General features: G+C 40.9%; 1 protein-coding gene across 2 annotated transcripts in view; it reads left to right on the forward strand.

Moving 5' to 3' along the window:
* The first annotated feature begins 213 nt into the window (after nucleotides 1-213).
* The window catches only part of ccdc71 (coiled-coil domain containing 71), a 29,918-nt gene continuing 12,076 nt past the window's right edge, over nucleotides 214-18,055 (forward strand). The window contains exon 1 of one of the 2 annotated variants that reach the window (NM_001044710.1): nucleotides 214-311. The gene's annotated coding sequence lies outside the window, so the exon portion shown is untranslated. Of the gene's footprint in view, nucleotides 543-18,055 lie in introns of both variants that reach the window. The other variant, XM_073936576.1, reaches the window with a different exon arrangement.

Raw genomic sequence — 18,055 nt, forward strand, 5'->3', positions numbered from 1 at the left:
TGACAATTTATGACTGCATTACTAGTAAAAATGTTAATTTATAAAACTATTTAACAGACCAAGGGCATATTTTCTTGTATATTATAAATACATTTATCTCTATTTGAACACAAAAAAACATTAAATAATTCAAGTGCACTTATTAAAAACAATTTTGAACCCAGCTAGCTATTTTCGCGGTGGCTCCGCCCCTTCTTCCAGCCAGCCACTCCGAAACTCTCGCCCTCTGAAGCTCTGAGAGCCATTTTTGTTTCATGGCAGGGAGCTCGTCGGCTCTCATTTCAATGCTCTCAGAAGGGACTCGGTAAAAGGTAAGACACATTGTTTAAATATTATCTATTTACTTGCAGGAGGGAGCGTGGTGTTACAGCAGTGTGACATTTACTTCAAGCAGGTTCGCCAGAAGGACTCCGTCTGTGGCAAATGCTGAACTACATTTTAGCCAGGCTTTTTGCGTATTAGTTTTTCTCAAGTAGACACCCAAAGTGCGGCTGAAAAACGTCTGTTGTGTTTGAGACCCTATTATCAAGAGTGATTTTGAGGTAATCTCCACCCGATAAGTGTTGGATGATTATTTATCTCCCATTTTCGCTGGCTGACGGTTCCTCTATTGTATTGTGTTGCATCGCCATTTGAATGTTATTGAATGTAATTGTGAATTATTGACGTTTACTGCTTCAAACCGCGAGTTTCGTCGTATCACTTCGACTATTAGACACCACTCGATCGGTTTTAACGCTTTGTTTGCTAAGCAAGATTAATATAGCGTGTGAAGAGCGGATCTGTGTATTTTTGTATGCGCTTGGTTACGTCAAACCTCGTGAAGTATCGCAGTTTGGCGGCGCGGCGCGATATAGCTACTAGAAAGACATGCCTGTGTTCATTTGTGTGTGTTTTGTGAATTTAGATATGAATATAGGCGTAAAACATTGATCTAATTACAGATAAGTCATAAGGGAAATGTATTACAGTTTTTTTAGACAAACTGTTGTAATTTGGGCCCAGTTGTGATTTATATTTTACTAAATGCATTTTGTAAATGCTCTTCAAATGTCTTTATTATGTGTTTTAGCACACATATATTTTATCTTCTATGTTTGTGGTGATTAAAAATGACACAATTTTTACTAATAACATTTTGTGTGTTTTGGGTGCTCATTTACACGATAAATGTTTTGGGGGATTGTAAACGTTTTTGAAAACCATTACCATTTACTTGTAAATGGTGAAACTGCGATTTCGTAAAAGCATTTGCATGACTCAAATTACGTGTTCACGCTATAGGCATGTATAGGGTCATATAAGAAAGGCCTGGCGCCATCTTGATCTGTTTATTTCCAAGAACTCAAAGAACTCTCGCGATAACCTGAAAATCGATCTTGTTCATTTAACTTGGAAGAACGAACTCTGAAGACATCGAAAAACACAAAACGATAAAATTATATTCTGCGATCCTCCATTTGATGACCTTTACACTTTTTAACGGAAAAAAATTTAACGTTACAACGTTCGTAATATGAATGAACGTTTTTCCATTTAATGTATATCTTCAAATGCCTTACAGCATGAGGTTACTTTGCACAGTGCAAATAAAGCTTATTTTAATATGAATTTCAGCAATTAAAGGTCTTTCCATAGGTTTACGCCTTTTAAAATATATTTATGTAAAGATCTACTTTAACCGTGTCATGTTCGCGCATGTGTGAAAGTTCTAAAATAAATGAGTTGTAAATAATGTAAATTGTAAATAATGTTCATTATAGATGTGCTGCTGCCATTTTGTACTGCGCTGCCCTCCTCTAGCTGAAATGACGTCTCAGACTAAAGGTTGATTTCTAGTTATGCATCAATTGCACACGTATGCTCTGGGGCAGCATAGCCCTAGCCGTGGCTGACGCACACCTTTCAAAAAATGTAACTACACGTCGCAATAACAATAACAAGTGTCGAGTCTGTGAAGTAGCTTTAGATGGAAACTATTGTTATGATTAAATAAGTACCTCCGAAGAAACACGACACAGAGGAACATAAAAACCTACTGCCAACTAGTGTTTTGGAAGTGTTATTGCAGAGCAACACAAACAGTGCTCAGAAGTGTAAATGCACGACTACGTGCAAGGCAGGCGCCGTGGGTCATGCCGATCACTCAACACAGTGGTATAAATCAGCCTTTAAAGCGAGTATTGTGCTCATTTGATGCTATGTGTCTACGTTATCAAGGACACATCTGGGTTCTTCCACGCGACCTTTGTACTTGCGTTTGTATTGAACTTTGGCGATTAATGACATTGCATGAATACATGAACGCAAGATTGCTTAAAAACGAATATTAAGGCCATGTCCACACTATGACACTATTTCTTTTAAAACATATTTTCCTCTCCGTTTTTGCCTTCCGTCCACACTGAGACAGCGTTTTTTGAAAATAAAACATATCTTTTTGAAAACGCTATCCAAAGTGGTTAAATATTTTCGTGTTGCAGTGTGGACTGTGAAAACGATGGCTTTCGAAGTGGATGATTCATTTTAGTCATGTAAAACAATTTATCAAAACATGGAATTTTGTTTCTTGTTTGTTATAAAGTCATTTTTTGACATATTTTTTAAAGATTAATGTCAGTTTGTACATGCTCCATATTGCTTTTCTTTAAAGGTCATGGAACATTTAATTCTGATTTATACTTCTGCGTCAAATGCATGCTTATGCACGGTCGCATACCCCTCGTCGACGCTGACGCATACCTTTCCAAAAATGTAACAACATGTCACATCAACACGTAGCACAAGCTCTAGGATTGGTCAGCTTTGTAATGCTGGTGATTGTGAGGGTGGGCGAGAGCCGCACAAACCCATTGGAGCGAGTGTTTACAAGTGTCGAATCCCGTGAAGGAGCTCCAGATGGAAACTGTTGTTCTGTTGTTTTGTGTTTACCTTATGATTAAAGTTGTTGCACGTCCCCTGGCTCCTGCCTCAGAATGAGCGAGTTTTAGCTACTTGTACATTAAGGTTTCTTTTAGAAACAAATAAAAAGCAAAGAAATTCGACTGCCAGCTAGCGATTTGGAAGTGTTGTTGCAGAGCAACACAAACAGTGCGCAGAAGAATAAATGCACGACAACGTGCAAGGTATGCGCCATGGGTTATGCCGATCACTCGATGCGGAAGTATAAACCAGGCTTAAGTTGTAGCTTTTTTTCAGCGGCAGCAGCAGATGTCAGTTGCGTTACAGACCAGACATTTTCAGAGTGACTGAAAGTAAATAAATGGCAAGCGGATTTAATGCTAGTAAAAGCTTCTGCGCATGCACAGAACATGAACGAGAGCGTTTTTAGCTGTTTAAGTGTGGAGGACCTTTTTTTGGAAATAACTGAAAATTATATTGTGGATATGAGGCCTTTTTAGATGAAAACATGTTGTTCAAATTTACCTGGATTAGTATAGACATAGTCCAAGAAATGGTCTGTGTTTGCTTTTTGTTATTTTTGTAAAGCATTCATTTGAATGGGAATTGTTTTGACAACCTTGTCGCCAATACAAAAGAGGGTAGTCGCGATACTGGAATTCGATACCAATTGAAACTGAAATTTAAAAAAACATCCGTTTCCAGTGAACATTTGAGCGCTGTGGTGCCCGTTCTTAAACGGCGCTGATTTGCCATTGTGTTCACGTACTCAACAGAAATGACTGTGATTGGGCGTGAAGGTCATCGGTTCACCAATCTCACCGCTGTTTACTGTGTGTAGCCAAGCATACAGAGACACTAGAGCCCATTTTAAAACCGTGATTCATCAGCGGATCGCATTTATGTAAGCTTATGAACAAACCAGCTGGTCGAAGTGACATTTTTTTGTATCAGATATACTTGCAAGAGCAAATCCCTCTGTGGTGAGTGACAATTACTGTCATTATGTTACTGAATACTGCTTTCTTTATGCTTTGCACACATGCGTCGAACGTTCTGGTTTTCCGTTGGGAATGAGAAAATAGACTACTGCCTCCTGCCATGCAGAAAGACTAATTCTCCCATGCAGGCGGAGTGTTTAGTGTTTGTCCATTTGGTGTGTTCACATGCAGCTTTTTGGTCAAGGCAGAACATTGTGCAGCCATTAGGGATGTAACGGTATTGTAAATACCGTCATACCGCAATATTAATTTTTTTCGATATTACCGAAGTCGCATGACTCGGTAAAACATGACTCGGTAAAGACTCGGTCTTCTGAGAAAATTTGCTCAGGCGAATGAAGTGAACGGGAGGTAGCGAAAACTACAATTCCCATCAGCCCATGCTTGACCATCATCCCTTGCGGTCTGTTGTCGCTACAGATCCAGTAATGCGGAAATGGAGTGTGCTGCTAGAAGCGGGGATAAAAAAGAGCTGGAAAACTCGGTTGTCGCCGCGCGCGTACTGAATAGCGGTGTTGTCGCGCAAGTTCTTATCAGCTGTGTTGTTGCGCGCGTACTGAATAGCGGTGTTGTCGCGCGAGTTCTTATCAGCGGTGTTGTCGCGCGAGTTCTTATCAGCGGTGTTGTCGCGCGAGTTCTTATCAGCGGTGTTGTCGCGCGAGTTCTTATCAGCGGTGTTGTCGCGCGAGTTCTTATCAGCGGTGTTGTCGCGCGAGTTCTTATCAGCTGTGTTGTCGCGCGAGTTCTTATCAGCGGTGTTGTCGCGCGAGTTCTTATCAGCGGTGTTGTCGCGCGAGTTCTTATCAGCGGTGTTGTCGCGCGAGTTCTTATCAGCGGTGTTGTCGCGCGAGTTCTTATCAGCTGTGTTGTCGCGCGCGTACTGAATAGCGGTGTTGTCAGCACACTGTTCAGATTGATGCAGACATGAGACCTCTATCTTACTCATGGCTTGTCCTCTCAAGTGAGGGAAAGACAATGCACAACGTTACCCACTGCTGTCAACCTGGGCCAAGTCATATCTCTCTTGTCCCTGCAACCTCAGTCCCAAATAAGAGGGGTTTTTTTCTGTTGCAGGGGACATTGTAAATGCCCAGAGATACCAGCTTTTACCAGATTATATTTATATGATGATTTTCCTTTAAACCCATCTCTATCTAAGTGAGTGAGTGATTAAATGTTGAATGTGATGAGTTTTCAACAATACTAAATTGAAACTTTATTTTTTTTACATGGTTTAATATTTTTTTGTTATTAAAATTGAAGTTCCTGTTTCAAAGCTTACAGATAGATGGCTAATTTGTATGTCATTGACACTTTTGGCACTTTTTTGGAGTATTTTCATAAGTTTTGTTTTTTCCTGTAAATGATTCAATAAATACTGTACCGTGACATTCATACCGAGGTATTACCGTACTGTGAAATTCTGATACCGTTACATCCCTAGCAGCCATGTATTGTAGTGTAGAGATTAGGGTTGGGACGATAGATGATGCCATCGTCCACTGATAGCCGATAGACATCCCGATGCTGAGCCGTCATCGCAATCCTCCACCCCTGTCGCAGCAGCAACCCGCTCGCGAAAAATACATATTTAGACCCCATTTACACTATTACATTCTAAATTGGCGTTTTAGAAGGAAAAGGATCAAAAAAATGTCCACACTGGTGTTTCATCTAGCATTTCTGAAAAGATCTCCCTCCACACTATACCGCTGAAAACGCACATCACGTGACCACACAGTCATGCACTGCAGCATATCTGAGCTCCAGGCAGTCAGCGGGTGCTTTGAGCATGAAACCCCAGGGAGCAGTGCACGTTGGACAGTTTAGTAAGGATGTACCACTGGATTGCGTCTCTAGTTGTTAAAGGTGATATTTAATTATTAATCTGGTCTCTGTCTAACGACTCTTCTGTCTTTTGAGTCCATCAGGTAACGTGTCACAGCGTCAGTACACTGCTTTAATCTTTCGCTTTCACGCTTGTACTTAGTAATTTTAGTGAAAACCTCAGATACTGTTGGTTGGTTCCTGTTGGTTGTGCACCTTTTTTAATAACCAGTTATATCAACACAGATCACTTTGCCTATTCAGTCCCGAGGAAAAGTGATTGACAAGTGGTAATTTATGTGTAACTAGTTTATTTATTTATGATTTGGTTATGAGTAAAACAAAGACCATGCGGGTCAGGTAGTTGAAAGGGTTACAAATAATAAGGCTACAAATATTTAATTTGTTATGAATTAATTCATTATTTATAAATTAAGTTTCACCGCCACTTATGACGACGATACCATCGCCCATCGCTGTGCTTCACATTAGACATCATACGATGCCAACTTGGTCGACATCGCCCAACTCTACTCTCAAACAAACACAAGACACCTGAACACCAGTGCTTTTTAGTTCTCTCCATAAATAAAACTTGTATTGGAACTGCTGCAATGTTTTGTTAGGTTGTCATCCTCTGAGAAAACGTTTGATGATCACCAAGCAATGACAATGGAGCGAACGCAAAACATGTTGAAAATGTTGAAGGAAGCGATGCAATCAGTGGCGTAGCGGGCCCCCCACGTCGCCACGATTTTCAATAATTGAAAATCCAGGAACCGCAATAATCAAACTCTGGGGAACAACAGTGGTCGGAACCAAAGTTCACAGGTCTGTGTTCTCTGAACACCTCTCAAGCGGTGGACTACTTCATTCTGATTGCTTGCCGCCGAACCGCGTCATAGCCAATTGTTTCCGCTGTTTAGCGCCGCCGGTTCTCGTTAAAAAATGAATGACTTCTGGCCACTTTCGGTTTGTGATCGCTCCTCAGTTTGTGAAGGATTCCCCGCGTTGTCGCTCCACCCCACCTCCTTTCCCCGCTCCTCAATTTGTGACATAGATATATACACTAGATATCGCATAGGGACCCTGAGCTTGCGTCAATAGCGCCGCCACATTGGTACAGTGCTCCCAGGACAAACGTCATTCAACCACACTAGTCAAGACAGTGTTATTACGTGAAGATGCGGGACTTTAGCGCTGTCTACGAGTGTAGTAATGAGCAAACAAAGAAAACAAAGCTTAAAAGCAGAACATTTCATAGGTAAGATTAAGTCTTTACGTTTTTGTATGTTCTGAACTTTTGTGCTAGTCAGGTAACGTTATTGATGATAACAGTCACTTACTGCATTCACCATACGGCAAAGCAGCTCCAACTCGCACTAAACACTCGGCTTATGCTAGTTTTGTTGAATAAAATCAGCAAACAATGCAAAATAAATATGACAACGAGATGCTGCGATGCCTGAAACTTGCATTATTGTCAGCTAGTGAAAGAGTCGTTCATAACGGAGATTCATTCACAAACAAATCGCTCTCTCTATCAGTATGAGAAGTGAAAGCAGGAGAGGAGGTGTGTTTCAGGACATGATTAGATCAAATTTAACAGGGAGGGTGAATAGTACATTTCTGTACACACAAACACAAGCTTTTTGTCAGGAATGCCAGTGCGATCAGTGATCCATCAATGAAGAAAAGTGATGTAAAATTATAATTAAAATTATAATTAAAAGTGAGAGAGCGCTTCTCACTGAACAGCGCAGCAGCGATAACGTAAGCGTGTCGAGGCCCATTTGTGGTGTGAGTGCGGGCCGTCGGGATGGGGACAAGCGTGCTTTGGCCCGGTTCGAGGCAACTGTACCTAGTGTGAGTACGGCCTAATACTCACCGATGCACTCTGTTTGGGCGTGCTGCATTATGATTGGTTCAAATAGCATACTGTGAGAAAATCATGCTGTAAAGCGATTTAGAAATCGAATTAGAAATTCAATGAATCACACAGCTTCAGTATGTATTACTATTGAACATCCAACAATATAATTTTAATCAGCATGTTTTTCTATCCTTAGAGTAATTAACCCAAAAAAGAAAATGACTGTTAGTTCTAATGTCCATTGTGGTGCTATTAGTATGACTTACAAAAGATCAGTGTGTACCTGTTGTTTGGCACATTTCAGAATCTAAATATTAACAAAAAGTAGATGCATAGCTAAAAGTGTTTGCATACTTCCCTTATTCCTGCAGCATGCAGTTCAAACACTAATCAAACACAGCTGCCTCTAATCTTCAGCTGATCCTCAACACTTTGATTACCATTTTCAGGTGTGCTTGATTAGAATTGGAGCAAAACCAGACAGGCCATTGACCTTAAATTCAGTGTTCCGTCTGGTCTATTCACCACAACTACAAATTTGAATAAAGACAATGCATCCTTAAAAGCTCAATTTGCATTTGACTTTTGAACAGGGTATATGAAAGGGACTGCTTCAGGATCTTTTAGCTTGTCTTATGCAGTGGTTGTTTACACCAAGTATAAACATCTGTCTATTGTGGGCAGGGCAGCAGGGGTGTAAACAGGCTTTGAAAGATCTTTAACTTTGCAAAAAGTTGTGAAAAATTGGTGCCACTTTTACGACAACTCTGTGTCATTTATAAGTGATTCTACTTGCATAAAGACAATAGTACATTTATATTGTTTTTTCTTACACATAGCTACTATGCGGTTCTGCGTGATAGTAGTAGATTTTGTTGACGGAAATAATGTACAGTATCCGCTTGTTAAGTGTGACGTCACGCGGAGCGGCTTCCGGGTCCAAGCACTTTATTTAACTGAAAGGGGAGATTCATGAAATGGTAATAATAAACGTTTACAAAGTGATTTAATGCTTTCGAAAATCACAATCGCAGTATATATGTCCATGCCTAATATCCGATGGCCAGAAAGTGATTATTTTTTTATAAATTGTTAAATTTTTGGTATTTGTTATGCAGCAAGCCCAGAGATTGTTGTGTACACTATGACTTTATATAAAATTAACTTTAATGTGTGATAGGAATAAAACGTGATCATAAACGAATGATTTCTCCACTCAAATGAATGGCAGCTTGGACCCGGACACAGTATACATGCGTCACAAACACGTCACCACTTAACAAGCGGTGTAAAAATAAAGTCATGGTGCAGTGTAAAAATAATGAATATTGTGTGTGACTTCCATGAGCTTTGAGGACTTCATTAATACATCTCTGATAGAGGTGTGAACCTATACTGGTCTCACGGTTCGGTTACGATTATCATGCCATCAATTCGGTTCAATTCGATATCTCGGTGCATCACAGTGCATTGACGATGCTTTCCATACACAGCGCTTATTTGGTGTATTTTGGTGGGTGGCTATTAAGGGTGTCACGATCTTCCAAATCCTCGATTCGATTACATTTTCGATTCTGAAGGCACGATTCGATTCGATTTTCGATTATGAATAATTAATGAATTAATGACCAATTAATTATTTGTATCCTACCGTTTAAACTACCTGACCTGCATGGTCTGTTTTACCCATAAACAAATCATACAGTAAATGAATAAAGGCAAGATACACACATAATTACCACCTGTCAATCACTTTTTCTGCGGGACTTGTGAATAGGCAGTGATCTGTGTTGTTATAATGGCGTCGGTAAAAAAGAGGCACAACCAACAGGAACCAGCCAACAGTATCTGAGGTGTTCGCTAAATTGACTAAGTACAAGTGAGTGAAAGATTGAAGCAGTCCTCTGACTGCTTGAACCTGCTGTCTCAAGCTCATATTGCTGTATGTGCGTCTGTGTCTGTGTGGTCACGTGATGTGCATTTACAGAGGTAGTGAGGAAGGAGGGCTGCTCAGAAATGCCACACGCCACTGTGGATGTCAAATCGTTGTCGTTCTAAAATGCCATTTAAAAACAAAGACAGTGTAAACAGGGCCTGAGTGTGTACTTTTCGCGAGCGGATTTGCAACGGGGGCGGGCGGAGGATCGCAATGCCGGTGTTGTCTATCGGACAAACCGTACAAAATACGTACATAGCAGAGCTTGCAAAACTGTGTTTTTTTTGTCGACAACACGAACGTTGTCAACATAACTCACTGGAAATCCAAAATGCTTACACACCGGCGACTTCATTGAAAGAGGAGAGGGTTTAAGTTCTGTCGACGGGTCTCCTGCTTCTGCAGTTTAACAAGCACTTCAACAAGCCTGTTTTTTTCCCGCTTGGCAAGACAAGCTGACGTGACATGGGGGCGTGGCAGCATCGACGATTCTATTTTTTGATTTTGATAATCGAAATTGAGAATAATTTTCGTTCGATTTCGATTAAAAATCAAAATCGTGACACCCCTAGTGGCTATAATAAGCTGTCTGTATAAAGACACACAGCACCACACTGTCTCTCATTCACACACATACACAAACATAGACAGCACCAAACAAATGCACACACACACGCCACGCGCGCTTGCTTGATCGCTCCTTTGGGAGCGATATTGTGAGCCCGCCCACTCCTGTTAAAATTACACCAGAGTTACCGACCGCTCCCGCGCTTTACTTGAAAATTTATTCTCGCGCCGCTTGAAATCTGGTCGGGTCCCGTGACAATGCACAGGTACAGCTGCAAAAGTCACGCCAGCAGCCGAGAGGAAAAGTCTCGCCAGCAGGTGAAATAGGCCACAGTGAGAGAGAGAGAAACAGAAATGGAGTACTTTCATTCTCTCAATCGCAGAGAAATAGGGGCTTCTGCTGTAATTTTCAATGAAAGACTGTACAGAAATCACACACGCAGTGAAATTGTGCACAGTTAGCGCCCAGAGTATTATAAGTACCCGCACTCACCTCCCTCGCAACAGAGTGCATATGAGGTGAATGACGTCAGTACATAATAACCGGTTCTGATTATTACTGAACCGATACCGAATTGTCCGCGTCTGCATCGCGGTGCACCGAAGAAACAATTAATTTTGACACCCCGATCTCTGCAATAACTCAAATAACCTATTAATAAAGTCATCTGGAATTGCAAAGAAAGCGTTCTTGCAGGACTCCCAGAGTTCATCAAGATTCTTTGGATTCATCTTCAATGCCTTCTCCTTCATCTTACCCCAGACATCCTCAATAATGGTCATTTCTGGTGACTGGGCTAGCCAATCCAGTAACACCTTGATCTTCTTTGCATTCAGAAACTTTGATGTGAAGGCTGAAATATGAAAAGGAGTGCTATCCTGCCATCCTCTCCTGTGGTTTGTAATGTAATGGGCAGCACAAATGTCTTGATGCATCAGGCTGTTGATGTTGCCATCCTCTCTGCAGATCTCTCACACACTTTCGTACTGAATATAACCCCAAACTACGATTTTTTCCTTTACCAAACTTGACTGATTTCTTTGAGAATCTTGGGTTCATGCAGGTTCTAATAGGTCCTCTGCAGTATTTGTGATGTGATATGCAGTTCAACAAATGATTCATCTAAAAAATCTACCTTCTGACACTTCCAAATTATTTGTCGCACTTACAACTGGGATCGACGACAAGATTTTTTCAGGTAGTGCATAAATCTGCAAAGAGATAAATAAATACTAATGGTGGGAGTAAAGACGAGCAAAGAATAAGCCAACAGCAAAAAGAAGAAAAATACCTAATACATTGTCTGGGGAATTGTTATATTCTTATTTCAATATTCAACAACATTGTATATTTTCATTTCATCATGAAGGCCATGTAACTATGGGTGTCAAAATGAATTGTTTCTGTGGTGCACCGCAATGCAGACGTGGACAATTCGGTATCAGTTCAGCAGTTGATCATAACCGGTTATTACGTACTGACATAATTTTTCTGAGGTAACTTTTCCTCTCTTCTCAGGTGTTACAGCGATACTTCTGGATACAAACACGAGCGCGTGTCTGCTGGGGGAGTTTTCTCCTCCGCGTCTATCACGGATCAGCTTTGATTGCCGCTGCTGTTTATCAGCGTCCCTTATTAGTGAATAATCCCAGGGCGTTAGAGCCAATTGCACCCCTTTCTGTTGAGCATGACCAATAATAAGGGTGTAAGAATTCGCTAGACAAAGCTCAGAAAGTGAGCCGCATATTTACATTTGTTTATTTGCTGTAAATGCTCATACTGTTCTGTGCATGTCCTTGAGATTTTAAAGGTACAGTTCTGACTGTTTGTATTAAGTACAAAATTGTACTACAAAAAGTATATGTTATAAATATATTTATACATTTTAATACAAGAATTCTTGTGCTGTGAACTGAAATCTAATGGTATATGGAATGCATTGTCAATGCAACGTGATGCACCGAGATATCAAATTGTACTCAATTGAATGAACTGAACCATGAGACCAGTGTATGCTCACACCTCTTCTTGTAACCATATTTATGTTCATAATATCCTGGCACTTGAAATACTTTTGCGGTACAGTACTAAAATGGCTTTTTCTATTTTTTTTGTAAACGAAATGTTATATAAAAGACCAATGTTCTAGATCAGACATGTTAAACTCAGGCCCTCGGGCCAATTTTGGCCCGCACTACAATTATATTTGGCCCATGAGATGATTTCAAATATGTCCTACATCTGGCCCGCCGGCCCGTTGTACAGCGACGTACCGCTAAAGGTGCCTACACATTGAACTCGTCAAGCGCTGGGTGGCGTCAGCGCAGCCATTCATTGTGTATGTGCGACGTCAGCGACAGAGCGCTAGGGTGGCTTTTGACTACCGATTTAAAACATTTTTAATTTGAGCGTCAAAACGCTGTGACGACATCTACGCACGGCCAAAGGAGAGCAGCCGGTGCCGGGGGCAGGAGTTCCCAATGTGCGAAGAGATGTTTTGAGCTGCGTGAGGAAATTTGTCTTTTCATGATAAGCAAAGGGATTAAGGGATGAAAAGTTTCAATGTGAGCTTGCATTTCTATGTGACATTATGAACGACGCGCTCAATCTGAAGCTTCAGGGGCGCGCGCTAGGCTTGGGCGATATTACGGTATTATGGTATACCGCGGGATCTAAAAATAGCAACGGTGTCAGTTTCAATACCGTTATACCGTCATAAAGTATTAAATATCCTTTAATCAATGCCTAAAAAACGTGTGTGTGGTTGTCATCACGGGACAGTGTGGAGGAGAGAGATAGAGGAAGAGGGAGGGGGAGAGGGAGAGAGGGAGAGAGGGGGAGAGGGTGAGAGGGAGAGAGGGAGGGGGAGACGTGACGTGACAAGTCGCGCTTCAAAGTGTCCTGCAGTTTGGCAGTTTAGACTGAACAGAAGGGAGACGTGGTTAATATGAACGAGAGGTCTGCATTAGAGCTGAAGATCTTTGCCCGAACCCGGCGAGACCCGAAAAAATCCAAATCCCTGCATTAAAATCCATCCCTGCAAAGGTGAAGCAAATTATGACGAAGTAGTAAAAAAAGAGAATTTTGACGGCGGTCAAGCCAGTCAGAAAGAGCGGTTATTCCAGCCGCAGGTATTTAGCGGTCGCTCATACACTGCGTATTACGGTAGAGCCCTAAACCGCAAGCTGACAGGTAAAATGTCGAGGCCACTCGCTACCCTGAAACTACGGTCATGGAAAATTAAATGCATGTTCCTGACTGGTATAAGATGAATAAACAATCCTACCTATAACTTGCAAAATCAGCCAGATCAGAACTCTGCATCTCGGCCTGTAGCAGTAGCAGTGAAACGGTGTTCAGTGCTGCTGGACGCACATGAGCGCAAGACTGCGCTAAAGCCAGTGGATTTAATAATGTTCCTCCACAAACACACGTAGCCTAATCTTGGTGAGTAAAGGGTTTTAAATTATAAATAAATATTAATTAAACCATATAATCATAATGTAGACAGAGTATACAGGCTAATGGTGGCATTATTCTTTTAATATTCAGCTTCAATTTAGTTACTGCCAAAATACCCGTCATCATTTAGAGTTTATTTGATTTGTTAAGCAAGATTTCTTTTCATTGGTGTGTTGGCCAATTTAAAGGCTGAGTGCATGTAGACCTATAGAGTGCTGAGATGTTACGATGTTACAGAGGACTTATTTTATTTCTTTGTTCCAACTTTCAAGTGGGATATAGTCTACGTTTGTTACGAATAAATGCTGTTAAAACATATAAATGACTCATTCTTGAAAAAATGCATTAGAGCTGTAAGGGCTCGGGCTTTATAAAGCTGTCAATCAAAATGTACGTGTCGGACTCGGGACCTATCGGGTATAATTTTTATGGCCCGATTACAGCTCTCTGCATTCCCGCGGGAGCCGGCCAGATTTCTTACGGTGTGGGAGTAAATTTCTGAATAAATCGCGGGAGAGATGTGTGTGTGTTTGTGTAAGACAGAGAAAGTCTGTCTGTCTCTCTGTCTGTGTCTCTCTCTCTCTCTCTCTCTCTCTCTCTCTCTCTCTCTCTCTCTCTCTCTCTCTCTCTCTCTCTCTCTCTCTCTCTCTCTCTCTCTCTCTAAGGTCGCATAGAAGGTATTCAGTTTCTGAATGGTTTAGGCTCAAGCCAACAGTTTGGTGACGCTGTCTGAGCCTTACGTCATAATTTTTTTTATTACGCCGGTAATACCGGATACCGGGGTAAAATATGGAGGCGGTTTGACGGTCTCAAAATTTGGACACCGCCCAAGCCTAGCGCGCGCACGTCATCACAGACATGTACAACGCCATGAGGGCTTTTAGAACCAAGTTGCGCTTGTGGCAGAGTCAGATGCAGCAGGGAAACCTGGCTCATTTTTTGTGCTGCCAAGTCCTAAAAGAGCAGACCGCTACCGCCGTGATGCCTTTTGCACAGTTCGCTTAAAAACTCATTCTACTTGGCGCTGAGTTTGCCCGACGATGTGTTGACTTTGAAGCCCAAAAATGTAGATTTGAACTTTTTAGCAACCCCTTTACGTTTGATGTGAATAACGCACCAATCAATCTCCAAATGGAGCTTATTGAGCTTCAGTGTCATGACACGCTCGAGTCAAAATATGACTGTCGGTGCTGCGCAATTTCCACCTTACCTCCCTGACACGCTGCCCGAACTCAGTGCTCAAGCTGCGCAAATGCTTTCTATGTTCGGGAGCACATCTGTGCGAGCAACGGTTTTCGTTAATGAAGATGAACAAAACACCACATAGGAGTCGTCTCACCAATGAACACCTTCATTCAGTCCTGAGGATTTCCTCTGCGCAGAGCCTGACTCCAGAAATTGATGCACTAGCATGTAAAAAGCGATGCCAAGTATCTGGCTTGGACCCATGTGCATCATCAGAGTAAATGAACAGTGAAAAAAACTAAAATTTATAAATATTATTTTATTTACTGACGGCATGGTCTGTTCAAAGTTGAAAGAGATATTCTTTTTAGGTGTTGGCCTTGATGGTCTGTGATGAAAAGATTTAGGTTACAATTAAAATGAATAAAGTTAAAGATACAGAAGCCTGATATTTTTTTCAGTTTTTGTTTTTATTATTTTCTTAAACCTGTTCTGATTTCAGTATTTAAGCAAAAATTCAATTGTGATATATTAGGATGGTTAATACAGTAGTTTACTGTATCTTAAAGATAATAAAAACATAAATTAATAATAAAAATTTGTCTGGCCCTCGACAATGTTCTTTTTTTTTATTTTGGGCCTCTGTGAATTTGAGTTTGACACCCCTGTTCTAGATTGTCTATGGCTGTTTGCACCTAGTATCAAGATGTATTTTCATTGTCAACATGGATGGCAATAATTATGAGTGTTAATTGGGTGTGGAAAATTTTGAGCTTGTCCACTTTCCATCACTTCTAAAGGTAGAGTACGGTTCAGTGTGCATTTATGTCCATTTCCACTTTCAAAAGTTACCAAAAAAGCAAACCTTGCTACTTTTTTGGCACCCTATGCAAAGGTTATCTAGAACAACAGAATGGTACCAAAAGGCTGTCGCTAGACGCTGTTGGTTTACAGAAAATCGTCACCTATGCATGCAACAACCCAGGAGAATGACAACACAGGAAATACAATTTTTAAATACACAGCCGAGACACCGTAATAATAAATATGAGCCACACCTAAACTCAAACAAACCTTGTCATCTTCTTATAGCATGCCAAAAAGCAAGAACAGAATCTGTTGTTTGCTAAATTCTTCTATATGGGGGTGTCTTAAAGCATGTGGAAAGCAGTTTTGCTGTCTCTATTTGCGTGAGCTTGTCACGCGTCTATATTTAAAATAAGGAACTTAATTTCATGATAATGACTTGCACATGATTATTGAAGTGCTTCTCATTCATTTAGAAATGGTCAAACGTGAGAGTGAAGAGTGGAAAAAATGAGAAAATGATTTTTTTAGCAATCTAATACCTAAATAAACTGCAATTTTTGATTTATTATCATTACCTATTGGTCTATTACAAGAGTGGCCAACCTGTTTCTGGAGAGCCACCTTCCTGCAGATTTCAGTTGCAACCCATATCAAACACACCTGCCTGCAATTATCACGTGGTGTTCAGGTCCCAATTAATTGGTTCAGGTGTGTTTGATATGGGTTTGATTACTAGAGTCACAGTGTGCTCGTGAAGAATAAAGATACAGATGAGAGGTTTGTGCTGACTGCATAAGTAATACTATTGAACACAAATAAGGCCTATGCTGGTTTTGGGTTTATTTTTATGTAATTGTTAATATTTCGGAGACTGTTTATTTATTGAGATTGCTTGTTGTTTTTGTAATTACAGACATTCTTTGTGTTTGTTCAGTTATACAAACTGCTTCTATAAAATGTAGAAATGTAAAATATTATAGATCAGTGGGCCGTTCACATATCATGTCTTTTGCATGCGCAAGTTGATTTCAAGTGATGCGCGGCTTGCATGGGCAAATAAGGTGTGACGTGCACATGGCGTCTACTGGCCGTAATGTTCCTCTGCTGAGTGACTTTGACAAGTCACAGACATAAGACAGATCCATGGAATATACACACATTCCAATTAGAGACCTCTCCAAACACCTTTTCCTGTTTAATCATCAAAAATAAATAGCACTTTTCTGGACACTCAAAGCGTCTGATATGTTTTTGGGGGAATCCCATCCACCACCATTGTGCAGCATCCACTAGGATGACGTGTCTGCAGCCATATTGCGCCAGGGCGCATACCAGCTGATTGGTGAAGAGGAGACAGAGTGATGAAGCCAGTTATGATATGGAGATGGTTAGGAGGCCACGATGGACGGAGGCAAGTGGGCAAATTCGGCTAGGATTAAACCTCTATTCTTTCATCTTGGAATGTATTAACAACCACAGAGAGACAGGACTTTGGTTAAATGTCTCATTCAAAAGATGGCGCTCACTGAGCAGTATAGAGTCCTTGTCAATATACTGGGTGTTAGGACAAGAGAATCTAAAATTAGTTTTTTTCTGTGAACCATCCCATGCTTAGTTTTTTTGTATATAAAGCATCAGTTTTGTTAAAGTGCTTCTCATGCGATTTGGGAACAACCCATATGGATTAATATTTTCTTTTTCTTGAGAAAGACATAAATAGCAACTTTCTATTGTACACCACACTTGCCAATAGAGTACTGATGACAATCAATACACGAGGTTGATTGAGGTGAGCTGTACCAATCTGTACAGTACTGACCTGACCTGAACCATTAAGCTATGTTACCCTTCTGACCTCATTCTTAAAATTTAGAGGATTTGAAGTGTTTTGACCTGGTGATTTAAAATTTTGTCCTCTATCGCCAAAACTTAAGTCTGAAGGCAAAACTTTTACACCCGATCCACATTTCGTCTTATACACCATCTGTTTCGGTTGGTTGTGAAATTGTCAGTCAGCTATCAACAAATCAGACTTTATTCCAGCATTTGCATCACAATCTGTTCTTCACATACTAGCCTTGACTGATTCTGGACTGGATTCGTTCACAGGACTCAGTCACTCTGTTCTCTCTAAAAACTTTGCAATCACCCACACTCCACGCCCGATTGGGTGGCAATGAAGGACTGGTTTTCTAATTTCTAATGATTGTAAATGCTCCAATTATGCTTACTTCACCAATAATACCTCATTTGAATACCATGCAGTCTCTATCACTTCTCCAGCTAAGTTTCACATTCTGGTCGTTTACTGCCCTCCTGGTCATTTGGGTGCATTTAATGGCTGTCCAATTGGACAGATCTCAGGGCAACTAAGAAAGCATGGCGCAAAACAAATGTCCGCATACATTAAGGGTGTACTCACACTATGTACAGTTGCCTCGATGCGGGCCAAAGCACGCTTGTCCCCCCGACGGCCCGCACTCACATTACAA

Source organism: Danio rerio, chromosome 22 (genome assembly GCF_049306965.1).
Source record: "Danio rerio strain Tuebingen ecotype United States chromosome 22, GRCz12tu, whole genome shotgun sequence".
Classification (NCBI taxonomy): domain Eukaryota; kingdom Metazoa; phylum Chordata; class Actinopteri; order Cypriniformes; family Danionidae; genus Danio; species Danio rerio.